The following is a 15,132-nucleotide window of genomic DNA, read 5'->3' as shown; positions in this document are numbered from 1 at the left end:
AAATTCTTTTGGTTTTTATTTAGGGTATGTCTACACTACGAAATTAGGTCGATTTTATAGAAGTCGATTTTTAGAAATTGATTTTATACAGTCGATTGCGTATGTCCCCAGTAAGCGCTTTAAGTCAACGGTGTGCATCCTCAGTCCCCTGGCTAGCATCGACTTACGGAGTGGTGCACTGTGGGTAGCTATCACACAGTTCCCGCAGTCTCTGCTGCCCATTGGATTCTGGGTTAAGCTCCCAATGCCTGATGGGGCAAAAACATTGTTGCGGGTTGTTTTGGGTACATGTCATCAGTCGCCCCTCCCTCTGTGAAAGCAATGGCAGACAATCATTTCACGCCTTTTTTTCCTGGGTTACCTGTGCAGACGCCATAGCACAGCAAGCATGGAGCCCGCTCAGCTCACCATCACCACTGCTGCTGTGGGCAAGTCTACTGTGGGGGGCTGCTGTGATCCACGTAGCCAGTGCAATCGTTGACATTCTGTTATCAAGGGTAGTGACTCTGGGAAATGTGTGGGCCTTTTTAGATTTTAGGTGCATCATATTCCTGTCCTTTGTCACTGGTGAAGAAGTCTTTCAGCCGTACATTCCAGTCCAATCGGCGCTGTAACGCCCCATAGCACTTCTGTGGTTGACACGTGTAACAGCTCCAGGGCTCTTGCTCTTTTGTCTTGGCTGAGGTACCTTGCCCTATCAGGACCTCCAGGCATTCGACATAGAAGCACCTGCAGCAGCTCTTTGCCTACGCAGCAGACAGTGCAGTAGGACTGGTACCTGTCTTCGTCGTACATATAGAAGAGCTCCAGGAATCGATCCCTGCAAGTCTGGCAAAGGCCCCCCTCAAACAGCAGGTGGAATGTGGCTGGGTTTTTTCTCCCGCACGATAAACAACTGTCTTCAAGGCTCCTGTTGTTTGTGCCTTCGTAAACCATTTGCTCTCTGCTCTGGTCCTCCTCCACCCGCTCCTTGCTGTTGTTGCAGAAGTTAGTCTTTAGCTGCTTGGCCGGGGGGTTCTGGGAACGTCTTCCCAGCCCTGCTTCTAGCAACCTCCAGGGCATAGTGTGCGACTCGTCGATAGGAGACCAGCTTATTAAACGTGGAGTGGTTGAAATGCTGCCTAAAAGCCATCAGACCCACCAGCTTGCCTGCTGAAACCTCGGAGAACTTCCCGTCCCCAAACCATTGCACCCAGCGCATTCCGGAGATTGCCTGATGTTTGGATGTGACTCTGTAGGAGACGATGATTGCAGGCCACCAGGAGAAGCTCTTGATCTTCCCCCACGTGAGCTCTCCAATTCCAAAATCTTTCCCATCCTGGTATTCCACCACTTCCCCTACAATTCTGCTCCCCAGTGACGAGCTCGGGGGATCCGTTGTGGTCCCCCTGGGTGCTGCTGGCAGACATGGTACTGCTGCTCTGGGAGGACTCCTTGGAATCCTCCTCAGTGAGGTCAATCAGGCCATCCTCCTCTTAGAGCACTGAATGGGAGCCAGAGACTCCAGGTCATTCTCTTCTTTAAGTTTTGTCTCATGCAGATTCAGTCTTGCCTGGAATATCATATGAGCTGGAGGCTTCTGCCTCAGGCTCCTCTCCCAGCTGGCAGCACCGCATGGTCGCACTGACCCCAGCCTACCCCTTGCTCCCATGGCTCATGAAGCCTGGACAGTAGTAAGGAGCAGTTCAACGATAGGCTGAGCAAGTGCAGAATGGTGGCAGAATGTGCCTTTGGACGTTTAAAAGATCGCTGGCGCTGTTGGTCAGACCTCAGCGCAACCAACATTCCCATTGTTATTGCTGCTTGCTGTGTGCTCCGTAATATCTGTGAGAGTAAGGGGGGAGACGTTTATGGCGGGGTGGGAGGTTGAGGCAAATCACCTGGCATCCGATTTTGCTCAGCCGGACGCTAGGGCGATTAGAAGAGCACAGCAAGGCGCACTGCGCATCAGAGAGGCTTTGAAAACGAGTTTCATAACTGGCCGTGCTTCGGTGTGACAGTCGTGTGTATGTTTCTCTTTGCTGCAAACCCGCCCCCTTTGTTGATTTTAATTCCCTGTAAGCCAACCACCCTTCCCCCTTCGAAATAAAGTAACTATTGTTTTGAAACCATGCATTCTTTATTAATTTTTTAAAAAATGAGATAACGGACAAGGTAGCCCGGGTGGGGTGGGGGAGGAGGGAAGGACAAGGCCACATGGCTTATTGTAGCCACACTAAAAATAAAACTCTTTGAATGACAACCTTCTGTTGCTTGGGCCATCCTCTGGAGTGGAGTGGCTGGGTGCCCGGAGCCTCCCCTGCTTGCGTTCTTGGGCGTCTGGGTGAGGGGGCTATGGAACATAGGAGGAGGGTAGGCGGTTATACAGTGGATGCAGCGGGGGTCTGTGCTCTTGTTGGCTTTCCTGAAGCTCCAACAGATGCTTCATCATGTCCGGTTGCTCCCCCATTATCCTCAGCATCGCGTCCTGCCTCCGCTCTTCGCACTCACTCAATTCTTTCCTGGCCTCTGCCACTGAATGCCTCCATGCATTAAGCTGTGCTCTATCAGTGCAGGAGGACTGCATGAGCTTGGAAAACATGTCATTGTGAGTGCGTTTTTTGTTGTTGTTTTTTTTCCCCGCATTCTAATCTGCGATAACCTCAGGGACAGAGATGATAGGGGGAGTGTAGAAACATTCTACGATTCTGGGGGAACTGCATGGTCACCTGTGCTGCTGAGTTCGCCACACTGACCAAACAGGAAATGAAATTCAAAAGTTCCCGGGGCTTTTTTTGTGTACCTGGCTAGTGCATCAGAGTTCAAAGTGCTGTCCAGAGCGGTCACAATGGAGCACTCTGGGATAGCTCTTGGAGGCCAATACCATCGATTTGCATCTGCACTACCTAAAATTTGACCCAGCAAGGTCGATTTTAGCTCTACTCCCCTCATAGGGGAGGAGTACAGAAGTCGATTTTAAGAGCCCTTTAGGTCAACGGAATGGAGTTGGTTGTGTGGACGCAGTCATTTTTAAGTCGACCTAACGCAGCTAAATTCGACCTAACCCCATAGTGTAGAGCAGGCCCTAGTCTTGTGGTGTGTGAGTGTGTGTTTTTGTTTTGTTTTTTAAAAAAAACTCCACCTACTGGAATCCCATGTTTAAGTGAGAATTTCAGCTTCCATTTTTAAAAGTAAACTTCTAGCCCTCATAGGTGTTGAGATTGGCTTAAAAATGAGATTTTTATTTGCCTTCTATTCTAAACCTTTAGGGGTCATAGCTCATGATTTTGTAGGGCCTGGCCTATGATTTTGGGGCACTGGAGGTTGGGAATACTGAGATTTGCATCTGGCCCACAGAAATAAATTTGATCTCAGGTTTGAAACTTGTCACAATTCTAGCCAGCATAATCTGTATGCTATATGTATCATGCACAGCATTCTGCAATTGCTAAAAAGGCATTGAAGCATATAATGAGGAGACTTCTAGCATAGACCGTCTCTTATCGTGTGGTCTGGCAACTTTTATTTTTTACAAGGGCAATGTCTGCATGGAACAAAAAGGCTGCTACAGTAGAATAAGCAAAAAACCTCCATTCTCTCTTTCTAAGCCGTTACTGGGAACTATTTCCCAATTGATGAGGCAAACAGAGGCTCTGCTATAGGTTGATGTTGGAAAGCTCTATGGGACTTTGCTATATTAAGGCCATTGCCCTCCATCTGACCCACCTTTTGCTCTGTGTGTTTTTCCTTTTTCTCCCGAACACTAATTCCCTCTTCCCTTCCCTAGATAAATATATTTATAACATCCGAGTCCTGTTCCTTCATACACCGTGTTCCCACAGGAGTTCCATAAGCACAGGGTTTATTCCATAAGGCCCTTATATGAACTTAAAAGAGTATGCCTAGCTGTTGTAGATTGTTAGACTCTTTTAAAGGAGGACTGGAAGTGTAAATAATGCCATTTAACACTGGGAGTAGTTTAATGCAGTTGTGAGGATGACCCCAGGTTAGAGGTGTGAGTGACAGGCAGGATGTGACAACACCACCACATAGTGATCAAGAAAGGAGGCGGGGGGCAGTTCTGGGTGTGGGGAAGCGGGGTTCAGAGCTCTGTTTTAGCCAGGTTGAACTAGAGCTGATGGCTAGACCAGAGTCAGGCTGACCTTTTAGTTTGGCTAGAAAGAGATGGGTCTGGAGCAGAGGTAGATCTATGAGTAGTCAGCATAGGGTGTGTCTATTATCACATGTAGGCATATCTATGCTAAGATTTAATCTAGCTAGGGCAGCTACAAATCGCAATGAAGATGCAGTGACATGGGCCCCAGCACAGGCTAGGAATGCGATTTACATACTCAGGGTTCCAGGAGGGCTGTATCTGATTTCCTCCTCATAGCCCTTCCCATTCTTCCCCCCCCTCCCCCAAACTTCCTGCTGTTTGCACTGCTGCTCTCACCTGATTTCCTCTCCTTGGGATTGGAACCAATCCTGCACTGACTGTTCCTGCTCCAACTGGGACTGTTTCTTTCTCTCTCCTCTTCCCCCAGCGCCTCTGTCCATTTTTCTCCTCCTGTCCATGATGCTCCAGCTGTAAAGTTTAGTGCTGGGTGACCTGCAGTAAATCATATGCCTTGTTTGTGCCTTACTTAGAAATAACTGCGGAGGCAAGACACGGCTTACTTCTGAATCTTTCCAAGTCGATTTTATTGGTCCAAATGTCTTGTTTACTTTCCAGTCCTGAGACTAAAGTGTCCTGTGCCACAGGAGAGATGCAGATGGCCCCAATGCCTGAGCCCCTGCGATGGCAGGGAATAGAGTAAGTCCGCTGTGCCCAGTGGCTCTTGGCAGGTGATCCCTGCTCCATGCTGCAGAGTGAAGTGAAAAACCCCTCTGACCTGGAGGGAAATTCCTTCCTAACCCCAAATCTGGTGATCAGTTTGACCCAGAGCGTGGAAGCCAGATTCCCCAGCTAAGCATGGAGGAGCGAGGATTCTCTGTAGCGCTTCAGAACATTGGGCTATTTCGTCTGGTGTCCTGCCTCTAGCTGTGCCTAATATCTGATGCTTCAACGGAAGGCAACCACTCCCGGCCAATTGTATCTGGGCAGTCTGGCCCGGGCAATGGATGGGGGATCCTTCTTGACCCTACAGGTGACCAGCTGAAGTCCGGAAGATGAGATTTGCATGCAGTCACTGTCTTAATGCAGAGATGCAAGTGTTATGAACATGGTGAGGGAGAGCTTCCTATTCTCTCCATGGCTTAGAAAGGAGGGATTGTGGGAAGTGTGTGGCCTTTCCCTGGAACTGGACCGGGGATGCAGGATGGGTGGGGTTAGTGTGAATCACAGGGATAGTGCCTTGAATGTACTCTGCATTTACAAAACCCAAATCTGCACAAATTCCAAAACACAAAACTACGCATTCCTGCTCCAAGGAGCTTACAGACCGAGGCTATGTCTTCACTAGACATGCTGCAGTAGTGCAGACACTCAACACAGCGACGACCGGGCTTCTCTCATTGGTGGAGTTAATCCACCTCCCTGAGAGGCGGTAGCTACGTGAATGGAAGAATTCATCAGTCAGCCTAGAGCTGCCTACACCAGGGGTTAGGATGGCTTAACTACAGGGGGTGGATTTTTCACACCCCGGAGGGATGTAGCTGGGTCAAGTTTTTAGTGTAGACCTGGCCTAAATAGAGCAAAAGAGGGAAGCCAAAAAATTCCTTCGGATCTGATCTCCATTGTGTGAGAGCAAAACACAGTCACTGCTCTGCCCCTGTGGGTTCTGTGGGGCTTCGCTGGTGGGCTCCAATGACTCTCCCCCTCTCCTCGTGTGAATAGTCTGAGGATGCTTGTGCACTGTGAGAACAAGAATGGTAAACTCCTCCAGGTACCCCAGTGTGAGGGGCAGGAAGGGGCACTAAGGCTGAAGCTCTGCAGAGAAGCAAAGAGAGAAACACAAGCAGCCACGAAGATGTTACTGTATTTTCCCCTCTCAATGAAAGTTCTTTGGTCAGGGTCGGAAGAAATTGACTTTCGGTGATTTTTCTGCCATTGTCTTTTTGCAGGAAGGCGAAAGGGGAAGAAAGGAATGTTGGGATTTCTTTCATTGTCCATGGAACCTGCATTGGCTGCTTTGGTGCCCAGGGATCTGCTGTTTCTGTCACCAGAATGAGCCATGTGCTCCGATTTTGAGCCCTCGCAAGGACCTGCTGTCTTTGTTTTAAACACGCTACCCACACACTCTCCTTACCCCTGACTAACTTGATCTGATCTGTTCATTATCCAAATAGCTCAAATCCTTTAAAGTAACCCCAGGGAATCCCTCAGTCCTTTCAGTTGCTAGCAGCGCCAGCATAGCAGATGATAAATGTTTAACGCATCTGCCAGCTCAAAGCATGGTATTTCCCCACCCCCGTCCTTTTGTCCTGAGAGGTGCTGATTGCCTTTCAGGTTCCTCTCTTCCCTTCCTCACAGCCTCAATGGAACACCTGACTGCCGCACGCTGAGTTTCTTCAGAAGCCCTCGCTAATCCTTCCATTGGGATCTTTCCAGAGTCTCTGAGTCTTGTTGTTTGGCTGCAGTACTAGTAGAATGGCTGGATTAATGCACTGTGGGACCACGCACAGCTCTTCTCCTATTACTAGGGCTTTGCCCTTCACTTGTAGGACAGAGAGAGAGGCAGTGGGGCCGCTTCCTGTCTTCTCGGAGCGCGGCAGGGACCCTTTCTCTCCCCCAAGAGTCAGGAGTGGCAGCACTGACCCCAACAATCAGGACGTATCTCTTTGCCTGGGTGGGCTGAGCCTATTGCACTCTTCTGTACCTGCCTCAAGCAGTCCTCTAGGGTAGTGTCAAAATTAAGGGTTCCCCTACAGCAGTGGGTTTGGGAGTCAATCTCCCAAGGAGATGGATGGGGCCATTCCCAGAGCTATTGTTTCAGGCTGTCTGCAGACTCAGGCAGGAACTGCTGCATTGATTACACGTGGGTCAGGCTCTGCTTTGCCTGAAGTACAAGATGCCTTGAAGATGTACAACCCAGAAGGCAAAATAGGAAAACCCCAAACTGTATTATTTTTCAAACTCTTGTGATTGGCTTAAAAATCGTATGATTTTTGGGAAGAGGCGACTCACGGCTTTTGAACACTTAGGGTTGGTGCGACAGGTGAATTACTGCCTCCCCCAGCTGTGTACTCAGCAGCTTATCAGCTCATTAGCAAATGCTGCCCTATTGCATTGAAAGTGGAGTTGCTTTCAGTTCAACACAGCCACCAATTCAATCATAACAATCTGAGAACTCAAGTCCGGCAAGGAAAAACCAGTCCACTGTGCGCGTTTTTATATTCTATTAATGATGAAAGGCAAGCACCCACACATCTCATGATCTGAACCCTATACGCCTGATCCTGAGCTGGTGTCCATCACCACAGCTCCGCTGAAATCGGAAGGAAGTCAGTATAGTTCCACTAAGACTTACTGAGCGTAGGGCATGACTACACTGCAAAATTAAGTCGACTTAAGTTAGGTCAACCTAAAGCCACCGCAGTAATTTGATCAGCTGTTCATGTCAGTGCTGCCCTCCTTCTGCCGGTGGCGCGTGTCCTCATTGGGAGCGCTTGCACCTACTGAAGTGGGGCATTGTGGGGCTCTGACAGCTGGAGGGTAGGGGATCGAGAGCCACGCAGTGCTGACTGCTGGAGGCTCCCCCTCCCCTGCCCCAAGCCTGAGCACCAGAGCCCCCTCCCCGCCCTGGGGCTCACTGCCGGAGATGTCAGCCCCAGACGGGCTAAGCACCAGAGCTCCCATGCCCAGGCTGACAGCTGGAGCCCCTCAGCTCTGCATGGGGCTGACTGCTAGATCTCCTCTCCCCACCCCAGTGGTCAGCCCCACGTGGGGCGGGGGGCCTCCGGTGGTCAGCCCCACGCTTACAGCACCTGTTGCTACCTTTGAAAGCTGGCACGGGGCGCTCTGTCAAAGGCAGTAAAGGTAGATGTAAGCAATGCGGTGTCTACACGGATACTGAGTCAACCTAACTACATCAACCTAAGCTCTACGGCTCTCGTGGTGGTGGAGTTATGAAGTTGATGTAGTGGGCGACTTACATCGGTGGGAGCTACAGATTAGTGTAGAGGTAAGCTGCCTTGCATTAACCTAACTCTGTAGTTGTGAACTTTCTGAGGTTTCACTAAGTATTATGCCACAGCAGTATTATGCCACTCATCCCGTGGGATATCTAGAAAACTAATCTTCACTTAGTTTGGCATGAGTTTAGCACTTCTGGGAGGCACCAGGCTGTCTTACAGACAAAGGGCTAGATTGTGACTTGAACTCAATGCCTGGGCAAAGGAATGAGTTTTAAAAAATAAACTATTAAACCACTTATGTCAATGCCTGGGCTACCCTGTGTCTAGGGGGGATGAGCAAGTGGGACTAATCCTTTGCTTATTCAACGAGCACCTTAGAGACTAACAAATTTATTTGGTCATAAGCTTTCATGGACTAGAACCCACTTCATAAGATGCATGGAATGGAAAATACAGGAGCAGGTATAAATACATGAAAGGAGGGGAGTTACCTTACCAAGTGTGAGGTCAGTCTAATGAGACAATTCACTTAACAGCAGGATACCAAGGAAGGAAAAATAACTTTTGAAGTGGTAATGAGAGTGGCCCATTTCAGACAGTTGACAAGAAGGTGTGAGCAACAGTAGGGGAAATTGGTATTGGGGGAAATTAGGTTTAGGTTTTGTAACGACCCAACCACTCCCAGTCTTTATTCAGGCCTAATCTGATGGTGTCCAGTTTGCAAATTAATTCCAGTTGGAGTCTGTTTCTGAAGGTTTTTTTGTTGAAGAGTTGCCACTTTTAGGTCTGTTATTGAGTGACCAGAGAGATTGAAGTGTTCTCCGACTAGTTTTTGAATGTTATGATTCCTGATGTTCAGATTTGTGTCCATTTATTCTTTTGCGTAGAGACTGTCCGGTTTGGCCAATATACATGGCAGAGGGGCATTGCTGGCACATGATGGCATAGATCACATTGGTAGATGTGCTAGGCTACTAACATGGCTACTACTCTGAAACCTTTGCTTATTGTGTCCTCAGAGCAGGAGGAAGAAGGCTGGCTGCACCCGCCACATGCTCAACCAGTGTGCAGTCGGTTATACTGGTACAATCCAGCAATAAATTGCCACTCCCCTGGGAACAAGGAGGAGTAGGGGAGGAATTGTGACTCCGAGTGCCTCAGAGGCACTCGATTTCCAAGAGGAGTGCAATTTGTGCACCAGCCCTAGCTCAGGCTTGTGCCTGATGGCTCAGTGTAGCTCTAAGTTAGTCATTTGTAGGGCCTTACAAATTCATGGTCCATTTTCGTTAATTTCATGGTCATAGGATTTTAAAAATCGTAAATGTCATTATTTCATCTATTTAAATCTGAAATTTCATGGTATTGTAATTGTAGGGGACCTGACCCAAAAAGGAGTTGGGGGTGGGGGGGTAGTGTCACAAAGTTGTTATAGGGTAGCAGCACTGCCAAGCCCCTTACTTCTGCAGGAGCCGCAGAAGTAAGGGTAGCCCGCTCCAGCTGCCCAGCTCTGAAGGCAGCAGCGCAGAACTCAGGGTGGCGTGGTCTGGTCTTGTCACCCTTACTTCTGCGCTGCTGCTGGCGGGGTGCTGCCTTCAGAGCTGGGCGCACAACCAACAGCCGCTGCTCTCCGGCCGCCAGCTCTGAAGGCAGCGCAGAAGTAAAGGGCGGCAATACCGCGACCCCCCCCCACCATGATCTTATGACACCCCCCCCCCCCCCGGCAACTCCTTTTTGGGTCAGGACCCCCACAACGCTAGTCTCCCTCATGAAATCTGTATAATATAGGGTCAAAGCACACAAGACCAGATTTCACGGTGGGGAGATCAGATTTCCTGGTCCGTGATGTGGTTTTCATGGCTGTGAATTTGGTAGGGCAATAATCATTTGTGTACCCATCTAGGAGGTACAGAGTGCATAGTGATGTCTGAATTCTGCCATTGCCTTGGGGTCTTCTAGAGGAACTACCTTGAAATGTGAGGCCTGCTTGGGCCCCAGGCACAGCCAGCCATTGACCATACCATTAAAGGTGTCACTTAGTGCTGGCTGCGAGGTGAACCTCTCTCCAGTAGGACCTGGACTAAGCCCACCTATTCTGTTCAAATAAAATGCCAGCCAGCCACTGGTAACAGCTTTTGGTTACTAGCTGCAGTGCAGTCTACTGGTTAAAGCAAAGAATGGGGACATTTGTGTATGAGCTCTATAACTGACTCTTCCTTAAGCTGTGTGTGTCCTTGGGCAAGTCACTCAACCTTTTTCTGCCTGTATTTCCCCATGTGTAAAATTGGTACAAAATATTTACAAACAGTACTGTACCTCAAAGGGATGTTGAGGCTTTAACTCCTTGTGGGAACCTCAAATAGGTGCTAAAGAAGTGCAAGGTACAGTATAATTGCCCCCAATCTGGGCCAGAGCTGAGCCAGTGACCCAAAGGTGAGTGGTTTTGTTTTTGTTTTACTGACACTCTCTGCTATCGGGGCTTGCTGGCCCACTTTCCTAATTAGCTGATGTTGGCTTTTAATGTCCCTCATGTGGAAATAGTGTGCCTACAATAGGACATCCAGATCAATACGGAGTTAATTACACCAGCACAGCTACTGGAAATTAATTGGCGTTGTCAGGCTTTGGTATTAAAGTGGCACTCTACTTTTTCCTAAATGTTCAAATTAAAAACAAAAAGGCCAAAAGGGGGGAAAAAAATAACCTGAGATATTGATGAATTAAGTCATTGCTAAGGGGTCTGCCTACTGTACCCTTAATATGAATGTGGCATTCCTTTATTATTCGGTTTCTTGATGCTAGTGGAAGTAAACATTTCAAAAAGAAGCGAATAGATTAGAATTTGCAAGCCACGTGCCATATATGTCAGATATATTAATTGCATTATCTTGGTCTCCAGGCATGGACAAGACTTGTTAGGTCACCCAGGGACTGTGCAGGATTGTCCTCTACAGCACACTTTCTATTCAAGCTTTATGCCTCAAAATTTAAAAATCAAGTGTTGTTATATAGAAGCAGGAGTGGAAAGCTGTTAGTGTGGTGGGAAATGAGTAGTCGTCAGAATTACTGTATTTAAAACAAGCCAATGGGATGTCTCTGAAGCATTCAACGTTACTCCCTGTAAGAGTAAGGAATACTTGCCCCCTTAATGCTATAGAAGAGGGCATCTTTCTTCTTGACGCTAGCTGCTGATTAACATATGCACTGAAGCACAAGAAGTGAGACTTACAAATTGTGCCCTACCCACTGTAGAACATTTGTGTGCTGCTCTGCTGACTATCCGTGTCTAATCCCTTCCTCCAAAGGTACCCACCTGCTCGCCTGAACACCATTTAAAGCAATGTACACCAAAACACAGGTTAGTGCCGCTTAAGGGTGCATCACGACACGTCCCAGTGACAGTTTAGTACAGGGACAGGCAAAGTTTTTGGCCTGAGGGCCACGTCGGGTTTCCAAAATTGTATGGAGGGCTGGTTAGGGGAGGCTGTGTCTCCCCAAACAGCCAAGCATGGCCCGGCTCCCGCCTCCTATCCGACCCCACCCCCACCCCGGCTTCTCGCCCCCAATGGCTCCCCCGGGACTGCTGCCCCATCCAACCCCCCTCTGTCCCCTGATGGCCCTCCTGGGACTCCTACCCCAACCACCCCCAGACCCGCCCCTGCTGCCCCATTCAACCCCCTCTCTCATTCCTGACTTGCCCCCCGGGATCCCCGCTCCATCCAACCACCCCTTCTCCCTGTACCCTGACCGCCCCCGGAACCCCTGCCCCTGACTGCCCCCTGGGACTGCTGCCCCATCCAACCCCCCTCTGACCACCATCCCCAACTCCCCTGCCCCCTTACGGCACTGCCTGGAGCGCTGGTGGCTGGTGGTGCTGCAGCCGCGCCACCCAGAGCACCAGGACAGGCCGCGGCTCTGCCACTGTGCTGCCCTGCTGCCCAGAGCATTGCGCTGGCGGTGTAGTGCACTGAGGCTGCGGGGGAGGGGGAACAGCGGGGGAGGGGCCAGGGACTAGCCTCCTGGGCCAGGAGCTCAGGGGCCAGGCAGGAGGGTCCCACGGGCCGGACGTGGCCCACGGGCCCTAGTTTGCCCACCTCTGGTTTAGTAGGTCAAACATGCTGCTGGAACTCATGAGAGAGAGAAAAGGTGACTTCTAGCAGCAAGTGTCACTGCTTAAAGGTCGCTGGATGCTTCACCGCTAGGAGGGCGGTCGCTCTGAGGACCCACCTACAAGCTGTCTTCAGACTACAGCCAGGGAACCACAGCTCTGGAGTTTGTTGCTTTATGCAGATGGCAAAATGTCTTCGCCTGGAGTCAGTCATGCAATACAGAGAGGCTAATGCTTTGCTGCCCTAGCTTGTGTGTTCTTTCTCTGCGTGGAGCCAGATCTGCCTCATGCAAATTGCTGCACTCCAGAGGCGAGAAATATTTTAGAAGCTCAAAGGGTGTACTGCCATTAAGTGCAGCCTGAGGCTGCTTTTATAAAGGAAGGAACATAATGACTGTAAACCACTCCACATCATAAAGAAGCTTACAAATCCATGGTACGTAGTACCGCACATGTGTGTAGCCTAAAAGGAAAAGAGCCACACCTGGAAGAGATTATAGTTGTATTACGATGGATCGGATACAAATAAGAAAAACATCAGTGCCGAGGTGGAAGCGCATGGTGCCATGGAGAGGTCAAATGAAGAGAGTGGGCTTTGAGAAGGCACTTGACAGGAATGCACTCTAGCAAATATGATGAAACCCTCTTAGCAAAGTCACTCTCACCCCCCCATTCCCCAGAAGAGTTTCACTTCAAGCCGATGCCTTATAGCCAGAGCTGCAGTTTGCACGTTGCAACGTGCGGGTATTTATTTCTCCTTTCCATTATAAGTGGAACCCTGTGTGGAAGGTCACTGCAGGTGGGCGCCGCTCTTGGCATCACAGATTCAAGTTCCCTACTGGGACTGATTCTGTGCACTAGAGATCCCCATGAGTTCAGCGGAGTTGTGGCTGTGCAAGGAATACAGGATTAGGATTATGGCCCAGATTGACATCTCTGCTCACCCCTATGAATTCAGAATGTTGTAGGTCCTGACAAAATCTGGGCTTGTGTCAAATAAGTTATAGCCGGGATGAATTTGAAATCAGTGTAGTTATTCAAGTGGTGAATTTGGCCCTTTGAGTTTCCTGCTGTAGTTAGGAAAGCAACAGAAACAAAAAGATCACAACATCCTGCATTTGAAATCTGGGGCAAAAACCGAACAGATTTCAGGTGGTGTGTGCATACCCCCAGCAAACCAGTATAAAATATCTTGGACCATCCTAGCAGTCACAAGTAACAGCTTTTGACTACTGCACAGTGGTTCCCACTAAATTTCTGCTCTGCTGACCATCATAGAATCACAGGGTTGGAAGGGACCTCAGGAGGTCATCTAGTCCAACCCCCTGCTCAAAGCAGGACCAATCCCCAATTTTTCCCCCCAGATCCCTAAATGGCCCCTCAAGGATTGAACTCACAACCCTGGGTTTAGCAGGCCAATGCTCAAACCACTGAGCTCTCCCTTCCCCCTGCGAAGTGAAGAAACAGGACTATGTTGAAAATGTGTCTGGCAAGAATGAACTTTTGGGACAATGAATGTTAAGTGGATTTCCTGGCGAATACTTAGGGAGAGGTTAATGTAAATCCCGCACCTCCAGTTATACAAAAATCCAGCCTTTTGAAGCTATGCCCTGAGGAGAGGGTCATTGTCTGCTAGTATAGAAGGCCAGAAGCAGAGGATGATTGCTGATTACCTGTTCCTGGAGATCAAAGGTCGAAGCTGTATAAAGAAACAGGCTGATCTGCCCAGTCTTGGTTCTGGTGCTGAATCTGGGACAGTTACATAGGCGCTGACTCCATGGGTACTCAGCAGTCACAGCTGTTTGGCTGCACCCCCATTCAGATGTTTGGTGGTGCCCTGATTAGCGAATCAGGGGCGCTGCCAAACAGCTGTTTGGCAGCTTAGGGAGAGGCTTGAGGGGAGGATGGCGAGCAGGGGGTGGCATCAGGGAATGGGGCGGGAAGAGGCGGCGTGAGGATGAGGCCTCGGGGGAGGGGGCGGAGCGGGGGCGGGAAGAGGCAGTGTGAGGATGAGGCCTCGGGAGCGGGAAGAGGCGGCGTGAGGATGAGGCCGCAGGGGCGGAGTGGGGGCGGGAAGAGGCGGCGTGAGGATGAGGCCTCGGGGGAGGGGGCGGAGGAGGGGGCGGGAAGAGGCAGAGTGAAGGGGAGGCCTCGGAGGAGGGGGCGGGAAGAGGCGGAGTGAAGGGAGGCCTCTGGGGAAGGGGTGGAGGCCTCAGGGCGCAGTGGGGGTAGAACAACCCCTGGCAAAAGTAAAAGTTGGTGCCTGTGGACTGTTATGAACTTGTAACTACAGAGAGTAGTACCTCATTGTTGGATTGAAGGACTGACCCCTACCAGATGGGGTGACCTCTGGTAAGATTTTTTGATGTGTGTAGCCTCTTATTTATTTAGTATGTCATCTCTGTAACAATTTCACTTAAGAAGAGTGCTTGCTTAGAAACAGCTGTGTGGTAGCTTGTGACTGACAATTGCTGGCCTATTTAGGCAGTCTAATTTCCTGGGAATATCACCGTGTAAGGCAGGGAACTGTGCAGCCTTTAAAAAGCTGGTCACAAGGCGGAGAAATGCAGATCTCGACTCAAGAGAGATGGTGGCTGGGAGCTATAAACTTCTAAGTGGGTGCCCTTGCTAGATCGTGAAGGCAGAATACAGGTGCAGTTACCCTGGAACTGACACCAACTTTACAGACAACTACTAGACCAGCAGGTAGAAGGCCCATGTGGCTTCTTCTATCCTGAAATGTACCATTAATTATCTGGGCTATTTGCTGCTCAGTCATCCCACCGCTTCTTTTATTTTGAATGTTCACCAGTTGTAATGGTTATAGCTCAGTGATTGTACTGCACTATGTCCTGAAATGAAAAAGTGCCCATCTCACGGCTGGCATCCAGAAAGAGCTTTTGCTTATCAATACAATCCTTCTAGAGCAGTGTCTGATGTTCCAGTGTTCTCCCGCTTTCATGAAATACAAT

General features: G+C 49.5%; 1 protein-coding gene and 1 pseudogene across 1 annotated transcript in view; one reads left to right on the top strand and one right to left on the bottom strand.

Annotated features, from left to right (window-relative positions):
• Positions 1–15,132, top strand: part of PTH2R (parathyroid hormone 2 receptor) — a 96,599-nt gene that overhangs the window by 7,335 nt on the left and 74,132 nt on the right. The window lies entirely within an intron of this gene.
• Positions 528–1,651, bottom strand: LOC140895899 (DNA (cytosine-5)-methyltransferase 3B pseudogene; annotated as a pseudogene).

This window comes from Lepidochelys kempii, chromosome 11 (assembly GCF_965140265.1).
Source record: "Lepidochelys kempii isolate rLepKem1 chromosome 11, rLepKem1.hap2, whole genome shotgun sequence".
NCBI classification, from domain to species: domain Eukaryota; kingdom Metazoa; phylum Chordata; order Testudines; family Cheloniidae; genus Lepidochelys; species Lepidochelys kempii.
Note: the sequence above shows the minus strand (reverse complement) of the source record. Positions and strands in the feature narration are given on the sequence as shown.